The sequence below is a fragment of the Mirounga leonina genome, unplaced genomic scaffold, assembly GCF_011800145.1.
Source record: "Mirounga leonina isolate KUSES-001 unplaced genomic scaffold, KU_Mleo_1.0 Mir_128, whole genome shotgun sequence".
Lineage (NCBI taxonomy): Eukaryota > Metazoa > Chordata > Mammalia > Carnivora > Phocidae > Mirounga > Mirounga leonina.
In genome coordinates, this window is record NW_023270320.1 from 26,646,458 (window position 1) to 26,654,652 (window position 8,195).

Here is an 8,195-nt window from a genome sequence, read left to right on the forward strand (position 1 = left end):
TCTGAATGACAACTGGAACCACAAACCACAAGCAGGTATGATCCCTGGAAGCTTCACAACAAAGTCTTGACGCATTTAGGAGGAAACACCAAAACCCAAACGATTCCAACTGTGCCCTTTTCATTTCCAGCTCCATATAAATTTGAGAGAGACTGGGACATACAGTCATGTGCATTAGTGATCACAATGGTTTTTTTCCACACATGAGAATGAAAAGTCTTCTCAGACACTGTAGGCACCACAGGCCAACGGACCTTCTCTCCCTTTGCCCCAATCCTTCTGTCTCTCACCAAGTTGTGTTTCTATGTCCCTTGCCCCAGTGAAAACTCTAGACGGTGTTTTCTAACTCAAATCAAGTGATCTATATCAAAGTGTATATACATTTGCTAAATATGCTTAAGTTGAGCTAGTAGGTTGTCAAAGTCTAGGATGGCATTCAGATCTCTGAGCTCTCAGGGACTAAAGGTCCAAGTATTTGCCTGAATGGCTTCGTTAGTCATCCTCACACTGAAACCACCTCTGTCTCCCATCATCTCCATTTCTGTCAGTGGTATTGCACTCTCGTGGACACTCAAGCTCCAAACTAGGAAGCAGTGTGGCAGTGTTTCCTCCATATTGTAACTCAGGAATACCAGAAAGTTGTCTTCCCTTTTCCTCGGCCTCTCCAAGCAGATTTCTCCTGGTTCGCTGATGCCTGAAATTTCATAATTTATTGTTTTGGCTTAAATCCAAGAGAAGGGAAAAGATGTAAATTTCTTTTCCAGTGCTGTTTGCCTGGTACGATCTTATTTATTCTCCATATCAATCTTATGCCTCAGACCCTTTTTATACACAAGGGAACAGAAGCGCAGAGACGCTGAGTGATTTTTTTCAGGGTCACAAAGCAGGTAAATAGAAGAAATTATTGCTGAACCCAAGTTGGGTTGACTCCAGAATCTGATTTATCTACTACCCCAGGCTACTATCTATGTGAGCCTAGCACTGTATTAAGTACTTGTCTTATCAGATATATACTGTCAGAGTCAATAAGTTTATCAGGGTAGTACCTGATGAAGGTGCCCCACCTGTGGCTCTGAACTGAATAAACCCCTCACCCCAAGCCCAGCAGTCCTCATTCAATGACTGATGCAAGTGGTGTACAAAGACCAAAGCTCCCTCGCCCCTAAGGTGGGATAACCCTACACTGACTCCCAGAACTCCCCACTGGCATTAAGCTCCAGATGTCCACAAAGAGATGTGCTTTATAATACACCCTGTATTGGCTGCCATTCTGTTCCTCTCTCAGTTCCCAACTTACCCATAGATGTTTCTTGGGATCCTTTCCAAAATAAACAAACTCCTTGCACTTGAATACTTTTCTCAGGGTTCTCAGGGTCTGCCTCTTTGGAACCCAAACTAAAGCAGTCAGTAACTGTCCTAAAGATAGATTTTCAGGGGAAGAATCAGCAGACTTTGAGATCATCAAACATTGGAGGGAACAGAAGAACCGTCAGCTCTCATTTGCTCCCAAAGAGTCTTAACTAAGTCAGCCATTTATTCCTTATCTCATTAGCTACAGCAGGGAGATGAAGTCATGTATTTGTCCGTGAACAAATATTATTCCAGTTCTAGGGAAGAGGAATAAAGCAGTGTACAAAATGGCAAAATGCCCTGCCTTTACGGAGGTTATAGTCCAGGGGCTGCAAGGAGACTTCAAAAAAGAACCAACTAGATCCCCTGGAATTAAATAATACATATCTCAAGTACCTTTCAATGTATAGGTTCCCTCTTCTCCTACCACTCGCTTTGTTCTTTAAAATTTATTTGTCAGAAGAGTTTTTGTCCCCTATAGCTTGGATTTTGCTGCTTAGGTCCTTACAGTGCCACTTAATACTTCACTGTATTTTCCGAAAATTGCTAGTTACATCTAGAAGCACGATCAGAATCACGTTCAAATTTGGGGCAACATGATTTCATGGGACCGTGTATTTCCATCAGGAGGCATACAGTGTCACCTTGTCTCTTTTTGTGATATCACAAGCTGTCGGTAATCATTACCAAGAGTTATTATTGGCTGGAATACTCCCATGAAGAAAAATTATTCCATCAGCTATTTGGTTACTCTAAAGGACAGTTCATTTAGGAACAGAAAAATACACAACTTTTTTTCTTTGTCAGTTCTCAAAATAAGACGGTTCTTTAACACCTTCCAACATGGCCTACGAAGTTTGTTTCTTTTGAGTGCTACTGTGAATTTATAGATCCACTGGGAGCCTCTCCAGCTTGGCTCCAAGGTCACTCTGGCATGACGCTAGCAATATTGGGTTATTTAGTCCCTGCTTGCTGGTATGACAAAGCGTTCTGAACTCATCTTTACAGTTCTTGTCTTCAGACATGGAATCAGCAATTTCTGCCAGGATTAGCTGCCTTTTAATTCCATTCTTAGCAGGAAATATACATAAAAAAAAATGCTGTCTGATCAGTAAATAAATCCTCGTTCAACTTCAAGTAACGCTAGGTGTTTGCTGACCCATTGCTTCCCAGGACGTAAGTTTCTGAAGGCAGCCAGCTGGACCTCCTGGGTGCTCTGGCTGGGAGAACTTTCTCCCTCTTGACTAAATCAATAAGGCAGCTGACCTCAGTTTTGGATTCTCTCTCTTCTCTGTCCAGTTCAGTAACCGAGTAGAGAGCAACTGGTTGTTAACTTTGGTATTCCATCCACATGACTGTTCTCAGTAATGCACTAGGACAGCAGAGGTGACACACTTCTGAGCACCTCAGTCACCTCCTGGCCATTTACGGTGGTGTCCTACTCCCTCTGGAGCCCTCTACCAGGCACTGGAGAGCAAAGAGGTGAAAAATAAGGAGCTCCTGTCCAGTCAGGGGACAGAATGCATCCTCTAAAAAGTCACAAGGTGGGGCGCCTGGGTGGCTCAGTCGTTGGGTGTCTGCCTTCGGCTCAGGTCATGATTCCGGGGTCCTGGGATCGAGCCCCACATCGGGCTCCCTGCTCGGCCGGGAGCCTGCTTCTCCCTCTCCCACTCCCCCTGCTTGTGTTCCCCTCTCTCACTGTGTCTCTCTGTCAAATAAATAAAAAAAAAATCTTTAAAAAAAAAAATAAATAAAATAAAAAGTCACAAGATGATGGGCAGTATGCACAGGAAATGCTAGAGGATTCTGGAGGGCTATGGAAGGACCCTTGTGGAGGAGGTAGTGATACAGCTGAAGGGTTCCTGTGGCAGAGATGATGCTCTGTCTACCATTTCCACTTCCTGGGCACCTAGGGAGATGGCATTTCCTTACTTCCTCTGGCCACTGGAATGTCTGTGTGAACATTCCAGGTCTGGCCTTTGAGGGGGAGAAGAATGACCCCTCAAAAATGTATCTTTGTGTCTTTACCTCGCTGGTCTCCCTCCCTTCGTGCTCTGCCCCCTCGGAGCTCCTATAGCCAGGCCTGTGCCTCTGGGCAGGATGCTTCTCAGGTGGGTGTCTGCAGTCACGGTTCACAAGCAGACATATCTGTGCCTCAGAGTTGAGTAGAAGGTTCCTTGTCTCAGACACCTAACAATTCTTTCACCCAAAGGGAATTTCGGGGTTACACTGAGACACGTAGAGCCTTTTACCTTCTCTCAGATCATATTGCCAAAGATCCACCTACTACTCCTGTGAGCAGAACTTCTCAAATAGGAAGAGAGAGTTCTGGGTGGGGATATAAACTGCTTAATCATATCCTCATCCTAGAATATTACACAGCCTTCACACACCTTACCTCCAGGGTGACTGTCATGAGTCACTAAGGAGCAAGGTCATGCCCAGGATCCGTCCACTGACTCTCTTCCCACTGGTGGCTGTGATACTTTCCTTTTAAAAATAACATTTATCATTTATTCTCGTTAGAAGAAAAAGCCATTTACTGTTGAAAACACTTGAAACAGATTAATAAAATAAAGAAAATGAAAATCACCTATAATCCAGTAATCCAAAAATATAGTCTGGGGTGTAAACTTCTGGTCATTTCGAAACCTCAGGGGATGTGTGCCTAGTGTTGGTTTCGTCCTCTCAAGCAAGATCGTATCACACGTGCTGTTTCGTAACCTGCTTTCTTCCTCGACAATATCGAGTGGCCATTTCCCGATTAACTGTTTCTCTAGGACCAGACCTATATATCCGGAGTACAGGTGGTTTCACCGGGGAGGCGGGCCCTTCTCACAAAGAAGGATTTGTCTGTCGAGGCTCCGGCCGCGCTGGGCTGGGCGCCCGGGGTCACGGGGGTTCCCGCACATCTGCCAAACCAAACAGACGGGAAGGATGAAGGAGGCCTGGGGGGCAGCGCTTGGCCTGGGCAGCGAGGAGCAGAAATCCCCGAAGCACCCACCCGAGTCAGCCCCGGAGGCCTTGCGGCCGCCTTGCTGCGCTCATCCCCAGGCCTCCCTTTCAGACACTAGTCGCTGGGCCCTGGAAAGCGGAGTTTCTCCACTTTTCTTCCACTGGACTTCTGGGGTGGGGGTGAGCACCCGGGGCGGGCGAGGCGGGGGGTGTGTGCCCGGGGGCGGGGGGGGGGGGCAGTCTAAGCCGGACGCGTCCTTTCTCTTTCCGGACCCCGCCGCCCCCTGCAAAGAAAAGGTCGACTTAACACCGCTTCACCTCCTCGGTGGGCTTTGCAAAATCCTTAGAAGGCATTCTGCGCTATGCTTTGGAATCGCAGCGGCGGGCGGGGGGCTTGCTGCGCTCGCGGCCAGTTGCTGCACCGTCTCTCGGACGGAAGCGGGCATCCGCGGCGGGAACGTGAAGGCCACACCTGGACCGCGCGTGCGCGTGCGCGTGCGCGGCGGCGGGGGGCGGTGCGTGCGCGGCGGCGGGGGGCGGTGCGTGCGCGTGCGCGGCGAGGAGCGGGCGGGAACGACTGCACCCGCGGCCCAGGGATGCGGTCCGCCTGCACGGAGTCCGCAGCTCGGGTCCGCTAAGTGCCCGGAAACCTGCGTTCGTCGCAGCTGGGCTCCGATTTTAGAGCAGAAAGGCTCATTGTCCTGAAGTCACCCAGCCTGTCTGACCACTTTGGAAGTTTCTTTATGCTCCGCGGAACTTGGAAGGAGTGGTCCCACGGGTCACAGGCTTATTAATGCAAGAGCTTTACCCGGCGAACCTCTCTGGGAAGGGGCAACCCTGGTTTAATTTTCTGTGAGGCGGGGGAAGCAGCGCTTGAAAAGAAGGGTTCTGCTTACCCAGTGCGCTCAACCTTTAAGAACAGTAAACACTTCACTGTTGGACGGGTGGGGGTATTCGTAACCTGAAATTAACATTTGGTGGGAAGTAGTCGCAAGCACGTGTGCATCGACAAAGACTGTGCTCTGGCCAAACTTTCTTCTGGCTCTTGTGAGCACTCTAGGTCTGCCCCTGGGCTTCTCTCTGACCTTGGAGAATCCTGTTTGAGCAAGAATGCTGCTAAAATCAGTTTAGGGGAAATCCTCCACCCTGGTATCTGATCCCCTGGGCTGCCTGCAGAATTCTGTGGAGTTGGTCTAGCAAGAATCCCCCTCACCCTTACTTCTTGGCGATTTTCCATCCACTGACCCCCCACCCTGTGCCTTGCCCGTACATCCCCATTTGTCCTTATTAGAGTCCAACTTCCTTGAGTCCAACCCCTTTCCCCTACAAAGCCCCATTGCAGTAGCCCCTCTTGAATAAAGGCTGCCTTGCTGTCTTTATTTAACAAGTGTTCTGGGGCGCCTGGGTGGCTCAGATGGTTAAGCGTCTGCCTTCGGCTCAGGTCATGATCTCAGGGTCCTGGGATAGAGTCCCGCATCGGGCTCCCTGCTCCTTGGGAGCCTGCTTCTCCCTCTGCCTTTCTCTCTCGCTCTCTCATGAATAAAAAAAAAAAAAAATGTTCTGAATAATTTTTTAGCAGTTTCTGATGGTATGTGTGTGCATGTGTGGGTGTGTGTGGTGAAAGATCCATCATGTAATGATTACTTGTTTTTATTTTTTATTTTTATTTTTTTTAAGATGATTACTTGTTTTTAAATAATCAGTATGAAATACATTCATTAAACCATTTCTTCCGTGTCAGGCTCACACGCTAATTTCCCAAGGTAATCATTTAGAACATCTATAATGCTGATTTTAAGTGTATGGTTGAAAAAGGTTCTCAGGAACGAATGTCTGATATCAGTATCAGTTTGAAGTTATCTCACTGATTTTATCCATACAGCTGAAGATTCCTTGTAAACTTTATTCTTCAAAGCAGAAGCTTTAAACAGGTGAACATAGGCACAAATATCCCTCTGTTCAGATGGAGGGTGCTGGGTCTCCTTTAGAGAAGATGACAGCTGCTACCAAAAATGTCATAAAGCCATCACACCAACCTGACATTCCTGTCTTCCAGCTTTCCATTTAGAAGATCTTTACATAGAATAGAGGGGGAAGGAGAGGACAAACCAAAACAAAACCAAAGTTCTTGAATAACATTATAGGTCAGTGAAGAGATGTAACATAATGGAGGACCTCGTTAGGATGCTGATTTAACTATAAAAAGACTTCTTGGTCAGTCAGGGAAAATTGCATACGTATTGTGTATTAGACAATCATAGGGAATTTTTGGTAATTTTTTAGATGTAATAACGCATTGCGGTTTTTTAAAAAAGTCTTTTTATTTCTGGGTGAAATTATCTAAGAGAATTAAAAGTACATAGCCAAGTATTGATAGGGATTGAAGCTGAGTACAAGCATGGAAGTGTGTTATAGCCTCTATTTTTGTGGATGTTTGGTTCTTTTCTTTTTTTTTTTTTTAAGATTTTTATTTAAGAGAGAGCAGGAGAGGAGAGAGGGTCAGAGGGAGAAGCAGACTCCCCGCTGAGCAGGGAGCCTGATGTGGGACTCGATCTGTGGGACATGATCCGGGATCATGACCTGAGCTGAAGGCAGTCGCTTACCAACTGAGCCACCCAGGCGCCCTGTTTGGTTATTTTCATGATAAAGAAGATGAAATAAAGGGAGGGTAATCAGAAGTGAAGAAAATATTGTAAATGTCGTCTGAGTACCTGGGGTTCCTGATCACCTCTGATAAACATGGGCTATCACAGAGCTCCTCCCATCTTGTATTTAAATTATTCCATATTTCATCTTGAAGATAGAGCTGCTTATTCCTTCCAGTTAAATTTGGCACTTGAGATTCAGTCCTTTGCTGAGGCAATGGTTGTTGATGATCACCCAAGATCAGTTTTCAAACGATACAGTTCTTCAATCTGATGAGCATTTTAAAACTGAAAAGAAGACAAGCTTCATCCCCGAAGTCCTTGAATGCCCATGGAAAAAGCCCTGTTCCCCAGGAGCAGTGGTGAGTTTCATTCTCTCCCCTCCGATTCTCTTATCACCGAATGTGAACCTCGCAGGTAGGAAAACATGCTAGCTGACTCAATAGCTGACAAGCCTACGCTCAAAGCACTTGGCATGCCACGGTGCTGGAAGAAGTGGATGCCAGCCAGCATACCCTTCATCACCCGCAAAGCTCTTCCCTGCTTTATTTTACCAACTTTTATATGTCCTCCCAAACTCACTCACCTAACAGTATCTGTTCAAGGATAATGAAAATGCATTTCCATACAAGAGAAGCACAATCATTTTATTACAAATATGAAAGCAACTCCGATGTTGCTCCTGGAGGAGCCCTGGCCTCCCTGCAGCTTCCTCACCTCCACCTTATGCTCACCTCCACTGTGGTTCCTTTCTCCCTTGTTTTTTTAGTATTTCTTTAATCGCGTGCATTTTCAGACATATCCAAAAATAGAAAGAAATGGGCCCCCCAGGCACCCATTTACCCACCTTTAGCAATTACCAACACTTTTCAAATCTTATTTCATCCATTTCTCTCTGACCTAGTTTGTTTCTTTCCACCACCACCACCCCCCCGCCCCCGGAACACTTTAAAACAAATCCCAGACATCCATCAGTTCACCAGTCTTACACCCACTTCTGCATTTATCACCTTGTAGTGGAATTTATTTGCAATGGCATTTTCCCCCGTTGGTCTGCAAGAATGGGGTGTCCTTTATGGCTTTAGCAACCAGCACGGAAACTGGCCCATGGTACGTGGTCAGGAAACACTTGGAATTCAAATGTGTGAGTCAGGGCAGCTGCTTTATTGCCATAGACTTAAGAACATAGGTCTTGGGGCACCTGGGTGGCTCAATGGGTTAAGCGTCTGTCTTTGGCTTGGGTCA

General features: G+C 46.5%; 1 long non-coding RNA gene across 2 annotated transcripts; it reads right to left on the bottom strand.

Moving 5' to 3' along the window:
• Positions 1-3,051: 3,051 nt before the first annotated feature.
• On the bottom strand, positions 3,052-4,769 carry LOC118010079. 2 transcript variants are annotated; one of them, XR_004679114.1, is made up of 3 exons: positions 4,624-4,769; positions 3,944-4,262; positions 3,052-3,840 (listed from the first exon to the last, which is right to left on the bottom strand). It is a non-coding gene; the product is annotated as an uncharacterized LOC118010079 (long non-coding RNA). The 2 variants fall into 2 exon arrangements; XR_004679113.1 differs by lacking the exon at positions 3,052-3,840 and having other exon boundaries at positions 3,867-4,262.
• Positions 4,770-8,195: the final 3,426 nt, after the last annotated feature.